The sequence below is a fragment of the Heptranchias perlo genome, chromosome 8 (genome assembly GCF_035084215.1).
Source record: "Heptranchias perlo isolate sHepPer1 chromosome 8, sHepPer1.hap1, whole genome shotgun sequence".
NCBI lineage: Eukaryota > Metazoa > Chordata > Chondrichthyes > Hexanchiformes > Hexanchidae > Heptranchias > Heptranchias perlo.
In genome coordinates this window covers 12,521,824-12,541,580 of record NC_090332.1, presented here as the reverse complement: position 1 = coordinate 12,541,580, position 19,757 = coordinate 12,521,824, and the positions used below count along the sequence as shown (strand labels likewise).

At 46.8% G+C, this 19,757-nt stretch overlaps 1 long non-coding RNA gene across 1 annotated transcript; it reads right to left on the bottom strand.

Annotated features, from left to right (window-relative positions):
* Positions 1 to 4,119: 4,119 nt before the first annotated feature.
* Positions 4,120 to 18,800, bottom strand: LOC137324147 (uncharacterized). Its single transcript, XR_010963514.1, has 3 exons — positions 18,728 to 18,800; positions 13,547 to 13,697; positions 4,120 to 6,274 (listed from the first exon to the last, which is right to left on the bottom strand). It is a non-coding gene; the product is annotated as an uncharacterized lncRNA (long non-coding RNA).
* Positions 18,801 to 19,757: the final 957 nt, after the last annotated feature.

Here is a 19,757-nt window from a genome sequence, read left to right as displayed (position 1 = left end):
TGCTACTGTTTACAAATTCAAGGTCCTTTCATCTTACCAGTCATACCCTCTCTGCACACTCTGAATGACCTCTGCACAGCAGCCTTTGGCCTTCTTGGACACTTTCACCTTATGTGAGGTGGCTTGTATTGTGTTTTCTGCCTTCAAGTTTATTTTAGTTGTGTAAATTTTTAAAAGAAATGAATATCACTAATTCCACAGATCCATTGATCTATAATTCTGACTCTGATAACTTCAATTTCCTGTAAAGTCCATAAGTTATTTTCACTCTATTGATATTTTAGTTGAATTATTTCTGATGTGTGTTTGTTTTATTGATATACATCAGAGTATTAGTGAATTATCCATCTCCTGCTTCAAGATTTTGCAGAAGCACTAGGACAACAGTATAATTTAATGTATGCATCAAGCACTTCAGTGCGTGTCAGTGTTGTACAAGGACCCTGAACAGGGCAGTTACTCTGGATTAAAAGATGGGCAAAGAGGTTTAGGGAGGACAGTGAAATCAGAGGAGCGAAGGCAAGGTGAGTTGAGATAGAGATTGAAATCACTGAGAATAAGAACTCACTTGGGGCAGAGGTTGAGAGAGGAAAGGAGGGATGATATCTCAAGGAGCAACTCGAGGTGGGTCTTGACAAGCGATAGACAACACGACTTTAAAGGAGAGGCAGGATGGGTGGAACAGGTCCAGGTGCTCCAAGGAACAGAAGGGACCAGAGGATTGAGAGGGAGAGGTAAAGGTGTGACTTGGTGGTAAGCACCATGCCACCACCAGGGCAGTTTATGTGGGGCAGATGGTGGTAAGTAGAGCCAAGGGTAAGGGTCAAAGTGTCACCACCTGTGAGCCAAATGTTGTTAAAACGAGAATGTCAATGTGCTCACCCACAATAAGGTCGTGAATGGCAAGGGTCCACAGCTCTGTGCTTTGGACAGCTCTTTCAACTTTCCTTGTGCCCTATGATATGTTCTAATAGAGACTTTCAGAATGAGAGAGGTCCAAAAATCAATCTGACGACCTCCATAAATACCCTCATTACACATGCGCATTAAAACTATTTCTTTGCATCATTAATGCGCAGTCAGTCAGTTCCACTGGGTAATTCATTTCAAATTATGAATCTGAAGTGACCATCACTTTCTGTGCTATGAATTGGATCTGTATTAGCTTTCTTTTCTTTAGTCTTCCAGATTACATCATTAAGCCACTGAATACTGAAACCTTTTCTACGCTTCAAACGATGCACAGGTTTTCCCCATATAAAATCATCTCTTTTTTAAAAAAAAAACAATTTTCCTCAAGGTTTTAGTGAATCTAAAATAACCAATGGGAGCTGGTGAGCAGTGGAAAATGTCCTGCCGATTGACGTCTGGGAGTTGCGGAGTTGTGTGTTTCTTCAAACGAGTGAGGTTATTTTCTGCAACCCACTGGTCCCAAGTCAGCTATTGGGTATGGGTGTGTGGGAGGAGAAGGTTACAATCCCCCGCATGAATGGTGCGGCCCGAGGCGCAGAGGAATCTTTCCTACACCGACTGGTTCTCATCTCATCCACTGTGGTGCAACGACTACCAAAGGAGCAGAAACCTCCCATCTCTTCCACCCCTCCCCCCCCCACTAGACTACCAGATATTCCCCCTATATAACTAGATAATTAAAGTAAATATAAACTCATTTTTAAATAGTTCTGGGAAAATCACATTCGCAGTGCGCTTGTGCTTGATGGAATTGAACCCTGTCTATATGACGATCAGAATCTCTTAAAGGGACAGGTCAGTCCAAGCGCAGCATTACCCAGGTTAGGTAAAATGCACCATATTTGTGAAATGGTTCCATTGGCTTTACTTCAAGTTATAAGCTTGATTCAGCCCTTGTCTTTTACCATCTAGTTTGGATTTCTCTAGTTCTAGTTTGCATTCTGAATGTGTGGTATAAGTAAAGTATATCCCGACTCATGAGGCTGCAGCACGATAGACACTCATCACGCATGAGTTATTTGGATGAATTAGACCCTTCAGTTCATTCTGAAATTCCAACCAAGCTTCTTCCCTTTACAGCTTTAATACCCACCTGAGCAGATAGACACAACCTGGGTTTAACATCTCACCTGAAGCATCAGTTATGTCTTCGAGCTCTGGTACGTGTCTCAAACCCACAAGCTCCTGATACAGAGGTGCTACCAACTGAACCAGTTCGAATCTGGACACCCTGCTATCACAGGGGCAAGTGCATCTCTAGCAAAATAAGATACAATGATAAACTTCCCGTCAGGCCTGGACAATAACCCACCTGTAAGAATGCTTGTCTCTTCAGGTGTCCACCTTCAATTTGCATACAACATATTACGGTGATGACACTGTTCACAGGTATAATAAAAGAACAATAAACAAACTGTCCCAAAATGAGGTCAGTTTAATGTATAAAAACTAGTTGGCAGCAATCTGCATTCAGTTCTGGGCACTGCACCTCAGGAAGGATATATTGGCCTTGGAGGGGGTGCAGCACAGATTCACTAGAATGATACCAGGGCTAAAAGGGTTAAGTTATGAGGCCAGGTTGCACAGACTGGGCTCGTATTCCCTCGAGTATAGAAGATTAAGGGATGATCTAATTCAGCTGTTTAAGATGATTAAAGGGTTTGATAGGGTACAGGGAAATCTTTTCCTCTGGTGGGGAGCCCAGAACAAGGGGGCATAACCTTAAAATTAGAGCTAGGCTGTTCAGGGGTGATGTCAGAAAACACTTCTTCACACAAAGGACAGTGGAAATCTGGAATTCTCTCCCCCCAAAACACTGTTGAGGCTGGGGGTCAATTGAAAATTTCAAAACTGAGATTGATAGATTTTTGTTAGGTAAGGGCATTAAGGGTTATGTAACCAAAGTGGGCAAATAGAGTTAAGATACAGATTAACCATGATCTAATTGAATGGCGAAACAGGCTCGAGGGACCAAATGGCCTACTCCTGTTCCAATGTTGCAACCTGCTAAAGGGGCTCTCTCTGCCTGTTGTTCTGGCACCGACTGACTATTGCCATGACGACGAGCAAGGTATCCGACAGCTCCTGCTCGAGCTCTTTTGAATGGATTGACTTTGCTATGGATTTTGCAAAGCGAAGCCCGCTGATAAGCCCAGGTATAGGTCACTACTCAGACTATAGTGACCCACCAGGTGTAGCAGAGCTTAGTGTACCATATGAGACCATTGTGTGGTGTGAACATTCTGAGATGATTCTTTCCCCCCCACCCCGAGATAAATGATTTCAATTTTAAATGAAATATTAATTTTTTATATGTTTTCCCCTTGAGGGAATAATAGACTCTTCTAGCAGCTTGTGGTTGTCATAGTAACAGCAAGTTAATCAGAAAACACACTCCATTCTCCACCGATTGGTTCAAAGTCCAGTGTCAAAAAAAAATCTTTTAATTCGGGCGGGTATGGCAAATTTGCTTTGTATATATATTTATTGTAAATATTTTAAAATGTTTGCTCATGTACTGCATCACACAAAGTCATTCCTCCCCTGTAGGATCTATCCTGGTGCACGGATACAAAAGTGCAGTGGAAATCTACTAAAATGCAGTGATTATAGAAAGAAAGACAGACTTGCATTTATATAGCGCCTTTCACAACCTCAGGACATCCCAAAGCACTTTATAGCCAATTAAGTAGTTTTGAACTGTACTCAAGTTGTAATGTAGGAAACACGGCAGCCAAAATGCGCACAGCAAGGTCCCACAAACAGCAATGAGATAATGACCAGATCATCTGTATTTTCAGTGATGTTGGTTGAAGGATAAATATTTACCAGGACACCGGGGAGAACTCCCCTGCTCTTCTTTAAAATAGTGCCACGGAACCTTTTACGTCCACCTGCGTTCAGGAAAAGCAGGTCTACGAGTGGTCCTTAAAGGGACAGCTGCAGCCTGCAGCCAAGAAGGTAAGTGTTTAAATATACTTATCTGAATGTGGAGCCGGAAGGAGCAGCAATGGGTCGTCCCGGCCACACGTCCCCCACCCTGATTGAGAACTCGACCCCCCCCACCCGATCACTGCTGCCACCCTCCCCGATAGCCGCTGACCGCCACCCACCCTTCCCGATCCCGACCACCGCTAACCTCCCTCCCGAACGTCCCCTTCCCGGTCTCCTGTAAGGACTTACCTGAGGGCTGCAGCTGGCGTCGCAGCAGCCCAATCTTTGAGTCCTCTTCTCCGGCGAGCTGCCTGGGGTAGCCCTTTAGGTGTCTTCAGCTCGCTGGCTGAATCATAATGAGGCCTGAGGACTAATATTACGGGTGCCTCGGGCATATGAACATACGAGCATACGAATTAAGAGCAGGAGTAGGCCATTCGGCCCCTCGAGCCTGCTCTGCCATTTGATAAGATCGTGGCTGATCTGATTGTGACCTCAACCCTACTCTCCCATCTACCTACTATAACCTTTGACTCCCTTGTTAACCAGGAATCTACCTAACTCAGCCTTAAAAATACTCAATGACCCTGCCGTTCAGGTGCTGAGACTGATCCCGTTTCTGGGGGCGCTCGTATTTCTAGGCCATGGTGTGGGCCAAAATCATCTCTATATGTTACCTTGGCTTGGATGTTTGTACTCTCGCCTCTGAATCAAAAGTGGGTGGAAGCCCCACTCTAGGACTTGAGCACAGAATCTAGGTTGACACTCCAGTGCTGTACAGAGAGAGTGCTGCACTGTCAGAGATGCCGTCCTTGTGATGAGTTGAGATGTTGAACCAAACCTCTTCTGATGGTTCGGCTGAATGTTACAAATCCTATGGCACTATTCAAAGTAGGGCAGGGAGTTTCCCCAGTGTTCTGACCCACATTCCTCTCTCAATCATCACAACCAATAACAGCATAATTGGTCCTAATTGTGATTTTGCTGTGTATAAAATTACGGCTATGTCTTCTTACATAACAACAGTGAATGCACTTTGAAGCAATGCAAAGAATGAGAAGAAGTTTTGAGTGGGTTCAGACGGGTGCTATATAACCGCAAGTCTATTTTATAATATCTCTTCTGGCAGTGCCGACACCTCCAGGGTCACTTGCACCATTTTTCTGCTCGTGCCACTCGGAGCAGCTGTCAGAGGCACAGTGAACGTGTTATTAAACTCTCCAATGATACGCAGGAGTCTGAATTAAACTGAATTATGGGGGAGATTTTCACCTTCACCATTGGGGTGGTAATCTGACGGATCGGATCACCCACCCTTTACACAACACACTCCACAAATCCCAATCTTCATTCCGTTGAAATCAGGGAAATGAAAGTTGGGTGGGCTCTATAACAGGAGGGCTCTATAATGGGTGGGCTCTATAACAGGAGGGCTCTATTATGGGTGGGCTCTATAACAGGAGGGCTCTATAACAGGTGGGCTCTATTATGGGTGGGCTTTATAACAGGAGGGCTCTATAATGGGTGGGCTCTATAACGGGTGGACTCTATAACGGACGGGTGGACTCTCTAACGGACGGGCTCTATAACGGACGGGTGGACTCTATAACGGACGGGCTCTATAATGGGTGGACTCTATAACGGACGGGCTCTATAACAGACGGGCTCTATAACAGACGGGCTCTATAACGGACGGGCTCTATAACGGGTGGACTCTATAATGGCCGGGCTCTATAACAGGTGGGGTCTATAACGGACGGGTGGGCTCTATAACGGGTGGGGTCTATAACGGGTGGGCTCTATAATGGACGGGCTCTATAACAGGTGGGGTCTATAACGGACGGGTGGGCTCTATAACGGATGGGCTCTATAACAGGTGGACTCTATAACGGACGGGCTCTGTAACGGGTGGACTCTATAACGGGAGGGCTCTATAACGGACGGGCTCTATAACGGACGGGCTCTATAGCGGGTGGGCTCTATAGCGGGCGGGCTCTATAACGGACGGGCTCTATAGCGGGTGGGCTCTATAACGGGCGGGCTCTATAGCGGGCGGGCTCTATAGTGGGTGGGCTCTACCAGATTACCACCCAGGCAGTGAAGATGAAAATCTTCCCCTGGTCTTCATTGTCCTTTGCTGGTCGGTCACAAACTGCACACATGCATCAACACCGAAAAACAAAGCAGGGACACATACGCCATGTAATGGCTCCCTAACTAGCCAGGACATATACTGCTTTCCTGTTGTTGGATTGGTGAGACTCAGCATCAGTTCTGTGTGTTGCTGGTTGTGTTCAGTAGAGAAGCTGTTTTCTGCTTTGTTGCCACTGATTGATATATTTGACCTTAAAGTGTCTCGTATGGAAGGCTATGAGAAAAAAAATTCCATTTTAAAATCTGTCCGCCCACCTGCTAATGAACATGGAACATCTAATAAAAAAACAACTTGTTTAGTTTTGTTGCAGCTGAACAACATATTCATGGACCTGGTTAATTCAAGTCATTTTAATGCAACTTAACAACTTAGCAGTGCTGAAAATATCTGATCAGAATTGTAATTTTTCAGGGGGTGTTAATGCTCTACATTTATATTTGTAGCTACTTTCATTGCAGCAAAGAGTCCTGAAAGATGTCAGTGTGATAAAGTACCTGACCCTCTACCAGATAGAACTAATCATTAATATAGAAATATTTCTTTCACACTGTGCCTTATGACATCACTGGAATATCTCAAACACTTCGCACACAATGAAATACTTAAAAGCAAAGGTGCGTACGGTTAAATAACCTACAATGTCATTATGTCACCATCCATGCTTGCTTTGACAACATTTTACTTTTTAATGTTAAATTACACATTACAAAAGTTGTGCCCAAAAATTATTTTAGGAGTTTTAACATCAGAAGCAATGAATGGATCTGTGGTTCTTTGTTAGTTTTGGGTTTTGCAAGGGGCACGCAAAAGACCGCACAGATACCTCTGTCCTAAAACATGGAAAGCCATGTGAAGAGGAGGTCGGCTTTGGCTACGACGCAAATTTATCCTAGTTTGCCGTCATACTGAACTTTGAGCTGCGTTTTTATAGCGAGCTACCTCTGACTGGACTGAAACTTCACAACAAAATGGCAATGCCCTCTTGCAGGTCAATGAACAAATCAAATTCATTCCAATTCTAGGATGTAAGCCAACTTCCTTAAAATGGCAGGATTCAGAATGCAGAAGGTAATTAACAGAACAAGCGTTAAATTTTCAACTAGAATGGACAATCCACACCAGGCTTGTTCGAGGGTTTAGCATTCTGGGCTATGTCAGCTGGGGGAAGGGAAAATAGCACAGGATTGAGGTCCATAATCTGCCCCCTCCCAATGGGTATTTACAGGAGAATATGATTTAAATAATGATAAGGGAGATGAATTTATTTGACAACGGTTTCCACGAAGAAACCGTGCATTCCTTGACTCCAATTTGATTTGAGTTTGGTGGGAATGGATTGGTAATGACAGAAGCAAAGCTGATAATGATTAACATAACACACATGTAAAGCAGAATGAAGGATAATCATTCACTTTTATTTCTGATGTGCTTCACAGCCAGCTATTGACTCATGCATCATTGCGAATAGAACGACTTTTTCTAAGCTATATAAACATATAAAAACAATGTCAGAAGACGCTTCGTCAATTTCTCATCAGAACAAGTATTCTACTTAATAATACACAATGAGACAACTCACAATGTGATTTCACAAGAGATTTTCAACAAATAAATGGATTCATAGAAAGTGTTAGAGTTAAGGCTTACACCTTATAAAAAAACACAGAAAGAAAATCATTACAATAGTCGGATCAATCTGAACATAATAAACCATTTTTGAAACCTTATCAATATATAACTAATTTGGTAAGAAGTGCTACATGTGGATGAAAATACCAATGGAGTACAAATGGTACTTTTTAAATTAGTATTTTGAACATTTTTACGCTAGGTTGCAATGTTAAGTTAAAAGCACAAACCCAAACTGCCAATTTAGGTTTCTTTAAAAAAAGATATTTGGCCAAATTTGATGCATGAATTATTGATAGATTTGGATGATTGATTCATTTTTTAAAAAAATCTAAGCTACAAGCGCCAAAACCTTCTGGGAATTTAGTGGGGGGAATGCATCTGTGATGTTTCAAATTTTTTAAAATCTATTTGGCCTGGAAGGAATTTTAGTTTAATGTGTATAATAATGCTTCTGATATAACGTCAGGTTCAGGTTACAAGATGAATGACCAGAGTATCAATACACCTTTCTGATTTGATTGTAAATAGCTTGGAGACACTGAACAAAAAGGTAGCAAGAAATTTTGATCTTTTCTCCCCGGGGAGGGGGGGGGGAAATGATTCAGTCGTTAAAATTATTATGCAGTTCTGAAGAAAGGTCATCGACCTGAAACCTTGGGCCCGATTTTAGCACCCGGTTCCGGGTGCGTTCTCGGCGGGGGGGCCTCTAAAATCCCGGTTTCGAGGAGCGGGACCGGATCGCGCCCCGATCCCGCCCACTTCCTGGTTGCGCGCTGACGTGCGGGGGTGCGTGCGTTGGCCCCGCTGGTGGGAATCCCGCAGGCAATTAAAGCCAGCGGGGTTCCACTTGAGTGTATTTATCTTGGTATTTCAGGTCATTAAATGACCTGATTGAGCTGTTTATTTAACAGGTGTCGGATTTTACAGTGAAATGAGACTGTTTCCCATACTGGGGGAACCACTCACACTCTCAACGGACGTGTTGCAGCCAGCAGCCTGTGGCAGCTGCCAAGGTGCATTCCACAGGTGGGGGGGGGGAGAGCCTTCACCAACGCAGGAGGACACTCCGTAACATTGGGCAACGCCTGCCCTCCACCACCCTCCTCCAAGCAAGAAGATTCACCGGCGTGGAAGTCCAACCCCTGTGCGAGGACACACTTTTCTAGCGTGCACAACCCCGCAAACCTAAACCTGCCAGATGGGTGCTGCGTTGACATCCTCGGAGGACGAACAGGATGACCAGCCTCAGCAGCCTCGCAGTCCACGCCGTCCGCCTCAGAGACATGCATCCCCACAACACGGTGCTGCGGCACATCCACCTGCACAGCAGGATGGAGGGCATCCGCAGAGAGAGATGCGTCGCAGGAGGCACTACCCTCCGCACAGGGTCTACAGACCGAGGCTCAGCTTCATGGACCTCTCCGAGGAGCAGTGCATACGGAGGCTCAGAGTCAATCGCCAGGTAGTCGCCGACATCTGCAGCCTCCTCAATGACGAGCTGCTCCCGGATGGACCAAGCAGCATCTTCTTACCCGTCGCCGTCAAAGTCACCACTGCCCTCAACTTCTTCGCCTCCGGATCCTTCCAGGGTGCCACGGGGGACATCACCGGGGTCTGTCAGTCGTCTGCACACAAGTGCATAAGGCAGGTCACCGATGGGTTGTTCCGCAGGGCCTCGACCTACATCAACTTCGCCATGGATGAGCGCAGCCAGACGGAGAGGGCGGTTGGATTCCATGCTGTGGCTGGCTTCCCACGGGTGCAGGGTGTAATCGATTGCACCCACATAGCAATACGGGCACCTCCACATGAGCCAGGGCTGTTTATCAACAGGAAAGGGTATCACTCCATGAACGCCCAGCTCATTTGTGACCACCGCCAGAGATTCCTACACGTGTGCGCCAGATACCCTGGCAGCTGCCACGATGCCTTCGTCCTCAGGGAGTCCACCGTCCCGCCCCTCTTCCACGCACCCAACGCCGGCAACGGCTGGCTCCTCGGCGACAAGGGATATCCCCTGCACACGTGGCTTATGACACCTCTGAGGAACCCCATTACCGAGCCACAGCGTCGGTATAATGACAGCCACATTGCTACCAGGTCTACAATTGAGCAGGCTATAGGGCTGCTCAAGATGCGCTTCAGGTGCCTTGATCGTTCCGGGGGAGCGCTCCAATACACGCCATTCAGAGTGGGACGAATTATAGTTGTCTGCTGTGCCCTGCATAACATGGCACTACAGAGAGGGGTGCCGCTGGAGGAGGCCCCATGCACACCCGCCACCCACATTGAGGACGACAATGAGGAGGAGGTGGAGGAGGAAGAGGAGGAGGAGGAAGAGGGAGAGGAGGAGGAACGACCCATGCGCCGAACACCGGCTCACCTGCGTGCTCGTCAGGCCAGGGAGGCACTCATATGCCAACGGTTCTCCTAACATCACACTGTGTGAGGCGTTCACATGTCATAACGTGCACAGACGAGGGTCCATACAGGCTCCCTCCACAGAAGAGTGGTGCCTGTACACCTGCACCCACTGGATTATGCTCAATGGGTGGGACGGGGTGGTCGTCGTCATGATGAGGCGCAGGGAAGGGACATATTGCACAAGCCGCAGAATTATGGACAAGAGGTGGCAGCATTGGTGAGAAAAAGTGAGTTTATTTTGTGGTGACATTCAAAGAGTAGAAAATTAAAAAAAAACGACAAACACCCTGTTGCAATCCCTGTGTGCTCACGGAACTTTAGGCGTTCGTTTTCGGGACCCCCTACGTGGTGCTACCCCTGTGGCTCCAGCAGAGGTGGTGGCAGGTTGCTCCTGTTCGTGCCCTGACCGGGTAGATGCTTTGGGCCGACGCCCCCTGGGTTTCGGTGCCCGTGAGGGCACCTCCACAGACTGCTCCTCCTGCACCTGTGCAGGGGCAGACTCGGCCACCTGGAGAGGATGGACTATTGCGGGCACTGGTTGAGAGGGGGGCAACGGGTGAGACTTGGGGGCGCCTTGAGTAGCGTCCACACTTCCATTTCCCCGTTCACCATCTTCCCTCTCATGGCCAAGGCCCACATCACCCCTTCCACCCTGCTGGACGGCAGTTTGGATGACGTGGGTGAGACCTTGCAAGGCCACCTCCAATGTATCTGTCAACCTGTTGATGGCGGCAGAATGTTGTTCACCCTGAATCCGAACAGCCGTTGTGAGGGCCTGGATGGACTCATTGGTGAGCTGTGCGTGACGCTCGAGGGAGGCTAGCCTGTCCTCCACCGCAGACGTTCCCACACCTACCCGCGACACTATCTCAGAGATGCCTTCACGTCCCTGCGACACTATCTCGGCGATACCCTCCTGCACCTGTGCCACCATTCCCCTCATGCAGGAGTTGGACTCCTCCATCCTCCGTGCGATTGTGGAGAGTGCGCGTGGCACCTCTCCCAGTACCTCAGCAATGTTCTGGTGCCCCTCGACGACTCTCCTTTTGACAGGTGGCCCCCTGGGTTCAGCATCTGGGTCCGGCTGAGCAAAGCCTGGAGAAGAGTGCTCCCACCGACGCGGACCCTCCGCGGCTGACCCTGCCACCAGGGTCTGCTCATGCTCATGTGTGCGCGGTGACTCACCATGTGCAATCCCAACTAGCTGAGGGGGGGGACCCACCGAGGTGTGTGTATCTGCGCTGGTGGATGCAAGGCTCATGTGTGACGATGCACCCTCAGAGACGGGCATGTCCTCTGAGGAATCGCCCTCAACCGAGACGTCGATCGCAGACGGTCCTGGAAGAGAACAGAGGGAAATATCAGGCATGTGACCAAATGTGGCGGTGCGGCATATGCCATGTGATGCTACGATCATTCACGATCATGAGTGATGAGTGCCAGCTTTCCCTTACCGGCCGTTTCGCCAGAACCAGACTCGCCATCCGCCATCGACAGGCAATGCAGCGTGCGGCTGATCTCCAGTGCCTCGACCTCGGCGTCTGTCAGGGCCATCTCGTGTGGCGGGCCCCCTCCGGTGCATGCCCTATCGCGTGCGTTCCTGGCCCTCTTCTCCTGTGAGGGCAAAACACAAAAACGTTATTGAGTGATGATTACAATGTGAGACGCTTCAAGCATTGGTGTGATTGGGTTGAACGTGTGCCAGATGGATGGGAGGATGCGTGTGCCACATGGCCATCCCATTGTATGGGCATTGGGGTGTGTGGTAGTGGTCGAGTGGGGACAGGGACGGTGGGTACGTGCAGGCACTGTGAGGATGATAGTTGGGTGGCTGTGAGGATTGGTGCGGGAGCGCAGTACTATCAGTGGAGATGGGGTTGTGAGGTGTTTGAGGTGATGTGGAAGACGGAGTGATGCAGAATGCGTTAGTGTACTCACTTTTCCGGACCTGGTGAGGTCATTGAATCTCTTGCGGCACTGAATCCAAGTGCGGGTGGTGTTTCCCCTGCTTGTGACCTCCGCGGCCACCTCCTCCCATGCCCTCTTGGTGGCGCTGGCAGGGCACCTCCTTCCATCCGTGGGGAACAGCGTCTCCCTCCTCATGCGGACCCCGTCCAGCAGCACCTGGAGGGCGTGGTCCGTGAAACGGGGAGCAGCCTTACCCCTGTGCTCCTCCATCCTTGATGGAGTGTAGTTTGTGGCTGGAGGGGCTTTGGTGGACTGCCCCTTTAAATAGAGCGCAACCATCGCTCAGACGTCAATGCGCATGCGCAGGCCGCCGGCACGCAGCTGAGAAGCGCGGAACCCGTAACTGCCGGCTAATCACATCAATCATCCCGCGATCGCGTGCGCAACGCACTCAATTTGGCCGGCGCGTTTTCCTCGAGCCCGCCCGACCACCCGCTGCCAACCCGCACCCCTGGTAAAATCGGGCCCCTTATCTCTGTTTCACTCTCCACAGATGCTGCCTGACCTGCTGAGTGTTTTCCAGCATTTTCTGTTTTGAGTTAAAACTATTATACACCTTGGTTTCAGACAACGGGGAGTCACCAACACGTGCAAGAGAAACGCACACCTGTAATGTTTAAATGACTTTCATTCAGAGGTACCCAGCGGGGGGCTTAACTAAACAAAAAATGTGGTTGCCATGGCTCCCACACCAAAGTGGGGGGGTTTCTTATGCTAGATGGTATCATTGATTGACAACTCAGCAAGCCAATGCTCAACACAGAGAGCGTAGGGAGGGGTCAGACGTCACGCTTTTGTTTTTTTTAATTCTCTTCCTCTCTGGAAACGGCAGTCTTGTTCAGTTTTGAATCTGGTACAGTGCTGTTCTACATTTGCAGGGAATTCATACCTTTGATCCTCCAAACCTATAATTAAATTTATATAAATGCTAATTCCTATTTTATTTCACACCCTGTTTCATTGATTCAGGAATTCAGTTTAAAGAAAAACAATAAGAGCTCTACACTGCAAAATTATTGTAAAGAACTTGTCAGAACTCTGAAATATGCTGCTATCTCCATTATAAATTTGTTAGTGGATAGAAGGTTCATAACACTAAAAGTTAGAACTCTGATATATCATGCCCTCTGTAACCTTATGGAGGATGCCTGGCAGGAACACTGTCTAAAAGTTCCTATCTGTTTAATCTTTTTGAATTCTATCAACAGTGACAATATGAAGTGTCCGTCTCCATTTTTTGGATAATTACATTATAAACTGGAGGGGAAAATTTTGAACGTGTTCTGAAAGTCATTTCAAATGGATAGAAAGAAATGCCATCAGGCAGTCTCCCTAGATCCAATGATCAGGCCATGACCTCAGATAGAGATTGTGAGCTGATTTCCATATCAATTGTGACAAACTAAACTGCTTTAGCTGCAAGAATCATTGGCACAAACTAGCTTTAGTGTCAATACTTACATTTTATTTTTTTAAATTTTCTTTCCTCAATGGCGCATTTGCTGAATGCTGCTTTTAAAAAATCCGTTCTCTGGATTTGGCAAGGCCGGCGTTTACTGTCCATATCCCTAGTTGCCCTGAGAAGGTGGCTGTGGGGCTTCTTCTTGAACCCCTGCAAGATATGTTGGGGTAGAAATTGGTAAAATGGGCGCAAAGCCTACCAATTTAGTAGTGGCACGGCCTGCGCTTAATCTGCATAGATGTTGGTCCCACTGTTAAACTCGTGGGGGTTCTTTTTTAGGCGTCCCGGGCAGACAAAATACGTCCCTTGCTATATTGGTCTTCCACAATTATTCTGAATCATCTCTCTGCCTTCAGTATCCACCTTTTCCAGGACTGTTTGGAATGGAATAAGGGTTTGTTAAACACCCTGTCACGCTTCCTCCAATTTATAGATCCCTCGGCTGGCCAATGTGGGCTGGAATTGTTCCTCAGCTTACTTTAAATCTCAAATTCAAAACTGAATTTCTCCTAGAGGACTGGAAACATCAACCTCCGATTACACTTCATCTTTTGCACCAATTGCACAAGAATTCTTACGTCAAAGAGGAAAAATAGGTCAAACACAATCTCAGATTGAGTTGAATACAGAATGCTTTAAGAAGGATTTTCCAGTCCAATTAAGAGGAGAACGAGGTGGTAAATACTGGATGAGCAAAAATTTCCTCCAACTAAATATTGGGAAGACCGAAGCCATGGTCTTTGGTCTCCACCGCAAAATCCATTCCCTAGCAACCGATTCTATCCCCCTCCCTGGCCACTGTTTGAGGCTGAACCAGACCGTTTGCAACCTTGGCATCCTATTTAACCCTGAGATGAGCTTCCGACCACATATCTGCTCCATCATCAAGACTGCCTACTTCCACCTCCATAACATCGCCCATCTCCGCCCCTGCCTCAGCTCATCTGCTGCTGAAACTCTCATCCGTGCCTTTGTTATCTCTAGACTTGATTATTCCAATGCTCTCCTGGCTGGCCTCCCCTCTTCCATCCTCCATAAACTTGAGCTCATCCAAAATTTTACTATCCGTATCCTAACTCGCACCAAGTCCTGTTCTCCCATCACCCCTGTACTCGCTGACTTATATTGGCTCCCAGTCCGGGGATGCCTCGATTTTAAAATTCTCATCCTTGTTTTCAAATCCCTCCATGGCCTCGCCCCTCCCTATCTCTGTAACCTCCTCCAGCCCTACAACCCTCCGAGATCTCTGCACTCCTCCAATTCTTGCTTCATGCACATCCTCGATTTTAATCGCTCCACCATTGGTGGCCGTGCCTTCAGCTGCCTAGGCCCTAAGCTCTGGAATTCCCATCCTAAACCTCTCTGCTTCTCTACCTCTCTCTCCTCCTTTAAGACGCTCCTTAAAACCTTCCTCTTTGACCAAGCTTTTGTCCTAATATCTCTTCATGTGGCTCAGTGTCAAATTTTGTTTGTAAATCGCTCCTTTGAAGCGCCTCGGGACGTTTTACTATGTTAAAGACGCTATATAAATGCAAGTTGTTGTTGTTGTAAGGGTGCTGTAATTGCTTTTGCTGCCAAGGGCAATATCTTAAAATTAGAGCTGGGCCATTTAAGAGTGAAATCAGAAAGCAATTTTTCACACAGAGGGTTGTGGAAATCCAACTCTCCCCCAAAAGGCTGTGGATGCTGGGGTTTAATTGAAATTTCAAGACTGAGAGCGCTAGATTTTTGTTGGGTAAGGGTAGCGAGGGATATGGAGCTAAGGCGGGTAAATGAAGTTGAGGTACAGATCAGACATGATCTATTGGAAGGATGGAATAGGCTCGAGTGGCTGAATGGCCTATTCCAGATGCTATGTTCTGCATATTTGGATATGGGTTTAACACGGGGGGAAATGCTTAATACTAGTAAACTAAAATGCTAGTGACTCTCACAGGTAAAAGGGAGGGAACTCACGTCTGCACTTTTTGTTTTAACTGGCGACCTTAGGGCAGTTTGAGAGATTAACAAAAATGTTGGTTTCTGATGTTGTCAGGTCTCCAGAGGTCTGATTCTTTACAAAGTGCTGTCAACAGCAGAAATAATGTGCAGCATGTTGACAGCACTCCATGAATGTAAAACCGCCTTTAGTGACTCCAAGTCTTGTGACTGCGGCACTAAAAGTCACGGCGATGTTAAGTGCTTTGTCACAGGACCAGGCACCAGGAGGAGATTACAGTGGTGTTGGTCAGGGGCCCATGTCCGCTTGCGTTAAAGGGGTGATGTCTGTGTTGTTCCAGAGAGTGATGCGGGGAAGAAGTTCGCCGTTGTAGATGTGCCTGCAGTCATGGGAAAGGTGCACTGTGCCCACATGGACGACATAGGCGTCATTGGTCAATCCACTGGCACACACCAGCCATGAGTCCTCAGAATGCAGATGCAGTGCAATGCCCAGAATAAGATCCTTATCCTCACTGCAAAATGCGCAGGATCTACACATGACTACTTATTTACTGCAACATCATAATTGACTCCAAGGCCCACATTGTCTACAGCTTGAAATTATAATCTCGATTTTGATGAGCCTCTGCCCACAGTGGGCACGAATCAAATAATCTGACCTCTAACCTCACGCATCTGATTCACTTCACACTGGATTTTTCTGGTAAGCAATTTTGGTGGAAATGAAAGAGTCCTTGCTGCACAACTCCATTATTCATGCAAATCGGGCCCCAGTGCCGAAATTCAAGAGGTTGGGCTCTGAGACTCTGCCCTCAGGAGCTTAAATAATGGGCATGTGACAGGGAAGCGAAGACACATTTTCCTGGAGTCTTGGTAATTACTGCTGCAGTACAAGTTGCAGCTAACCAAGAGGGAGGATGAGAATCCCTGAGGTAAGGTTATTCAGGGATATGGAACCAAGGCGGTTAAATAGAGTTAAGATACAGATCAGCCATGATCCAATTGAATGGTGCAATAGGCTCGAGGGCCTGAAAGGCCTACTCCTGTTCCTATGTTCTTTGTGTCTTTGGCTATTCCTATAACGCTGCTTAGATTGTAGGAGAATTCATGAGGGCTCATCTTCTGGTCCAAAAACAACTCAGGGAGTATATTCACTTCCACCAATACCCAATACCAATACCCCGTGTCTATCGATCACGCTGATCCATGCAGGGCATGTCAGGAGAGAGGCAGTGACCGAGCTCTGCCATCTGCTGCAGGCTATGCTACAGATAAGGTCAAGGGCTGGGATGTACAAGACCTGTAGCTGGAAAGGTCAGTACAGCATTAGGCTTCTATGCCAACTGGATCCTTCAGGCCACAGTAGGGCACAGCTCTCTAGTTAAGTTACCTGTTCCAATCCCACTTTCCCACTTGTTCCCTATTCCTTCTAATATTTTTTCAAGCAACCATCTGATTCCCTTTTAAAAGAATTTATGGACTCTGTTTCTGCATTCTAACCAACTTCTAGGTGAAGATTTTTTTTTTCTAATTAGATGGGCACATTCAAATTAGGTGAAAATGTTCACATCTTCTGTCTTTATTGCCTTGGCAATGTTATCAACCCTAGCATTCAACAGATGCCCAGCGTCGCTAGGAGATGTGCAACAGCATCCAGCATTTAAAGATCCAAATAATAAATTGACGGACAATGGATTGACAGTTCTACATAGATGGACTTTTGTCACTTAATCATACTAAGAACTTCTTTTAGGAGACTGCCTGCCTTAGTTACTGGAGGTATCCCATCCAGTGCTGAATTCCCAAGCAAAAGTGGGCATCCTACCAGGAGCCTGTCAGACCTATATACAATAGGTTGATTCACTAGGGCAAGTGGGCAGGCAGAAGTCTAGCCCTGTCAACAACAACAACTACATGCATTTATAAAGCACCTTTAACATAGTAAAACCCCCCCAAGGCGCTTCACAGGAACGTTATTGAACAAAATTTGACACCGAGTCACTTAAGGAGGTATTAGAACAGGTGACAGTCAATGAGGTAGGTTCCAAGGAGCGTCTTAAAGGAGGAGAGAGGGGTAGAGAGGCGGAGAGGTTTAGGGAGGGAATTCCAGAGCTTAGCATCTAGGCAGCTGAAAGCACGGCCGCCAATGTTGGAGCGATGAAAATCGGGGATGTGCAAGAGGCCAGAATTGGAGGAGCGCAGAGATCCCGGAGGGTTGTAGGGCTGGAGGAGGTTACAAAGATAGGGAGGAGCGAGGCCATGGAGGGATTTGAAAATGAGGATGAGAATTTTAAAATCGAGGTGTTGCCGGACCGGGAGCCAATGTAGGTCAACGAGCAACAGGAGTGATGGGTGAACGGGACTTGGTGCATTCCAGCATCAAGGAAAATCTAAACGTAGTAGTTTACCAACAACTAAGGTAAGATTAACTGGCCTATCATTTTCTGGTTTTCCTCTGCCTCCTTTGTTTGAAAGGGAGAGGAGGGTCACGTTAGCTACCTTGCAGTCCTCAGGCACAACTTTCATTTCCAAAGAAGCCAACTCTATTTCTTCCTGAGCTTCTCTCAGGATCCTCAGATTTAAACCATCAAGTCCTGATGATTTGTCCACCCAAAGTTTGGGGTAATTTCTTTAGTACCGTCTCTTGCAATAACAATGTCCAGTTACTGTTCTACACCCACATCTGGTGGTTCTACCATCTCAATATACACCTTCTCTGCAAAAACTGAGGCCAAGTACTTTTTAAGTGTCTTTGCCGTGATAGTTTGGTTTAATTTGACAGCAATAAGTTACAAAGCAAAGGAGCTGAATATTCAGCATTACCTGCTCAGACGTAACTGACTGCAATTACTCAAGTATTGCCTTTATGTGAACAAGTCCAATTATAGCACCATTAATCTTCCTAAATGTATCAAGAGAGATTGGTTTAACTAAATCCTCATTGAAAACACATGTCCCAGAATCATTAAACCCATTTCACTACACTTCAACTTTATGTAGCATTGAACTGTCCATTGTTAATTTGTTTAATTCTTCCTTCTGCCTTCAGTACTGTTGGTACTTCAAACTTTTCATTTTGTAAGTAGTTCTTCCTTTTCCCTGGCCTCTTGTGCATCTCCCACACCTTCGTCCCACCATTGGCGGCCGTGCCTTTAGCCGTATAGGCCTTAAGCTCTGGAATTCCCTCCCTAAACCTCTCCATCTCCCTGTCCCCCTGTAAGACCCTCCTTAAAACCTACCTCTTTGGCCAAGCCTTTGGTCACTTGTCCTAATAACTCCTTCTGTGGCTTGATCAATTTTTGTCTGAGTGCGCTCACGTGAAGCACCTTGGGACGTTTTCCTATGTTAAAGGTGATGTATTAATGGATATTGTTGTTGTTGCACATTGAAGCTAATGATTGAGCAAATCTGTCCGTTGAGTAGTTAAACCATACAGACCAGAAAGGTCCATGCTCTGGACCTCCGTCTGTGCTGAGTAACCTGATCTCAGCCAGGGGAGGAAAGGAGGGGTTTGTTAGAGGAATAACAATTGGCCTCAACACCCCTGGGTTAAGCAATTGAAAATCAGGTAGGAGTCCCCCTTCTCATCACTATCCACCGACCTGTGCTGGCAGTGGGTGGAGAGGAATAAAAACAGAAAATGCTGGAACCACTCAATAGGTCAGTCGGCATCTGCAGAGAAAACAGACAAAATAACGTTTCAGTGCGAACCCCTTGTCAGAACTGGAAGATATCACAGATGAATAGCATTTAAAACGGAGCAGAACAAAGGGAAGGCGGAAGAAAAAACACACACACAAGGGCCGATTTTGACCGTATCCACCCGGTGAAGAGCACAAAAGGCGGGGGGAGGGGGGTAAGGCACACCCCACTTAATTTACTATACTTTGCTATTTCTTCTTTCCTATGTGTAGTGAGTGTGTGTAGTGTGTGTAGCGAATGTGTGTAGTGTGTGTGTAATGTGTGTACGTATGTGTAGTGTGTAGTATATGTAGTGAGTGTGTGAATGTGTGTATTGTGTGTGTGTAGTGTGTGTAGTGTATAGTGTGTGTACAGTCTATAGTGTGTGTAGTGTGTAGTGTGTAGCATGTAGTGTATAGTGTGTGTAGCGTGTAGTGAGTGTGTAATATGTCTGTAGGGTGTTGTGTGTGTGTGTAGTGTATAGTGTGTGCCTAGCATGTAGTGTGTAGTGTGTGTGCAGTGTGTGTGTGTAGTGTGTTTGTAGTGTGTAGTATGTTTGTAGTGTGTAGTGTGTTTGTAGTGTGTGTG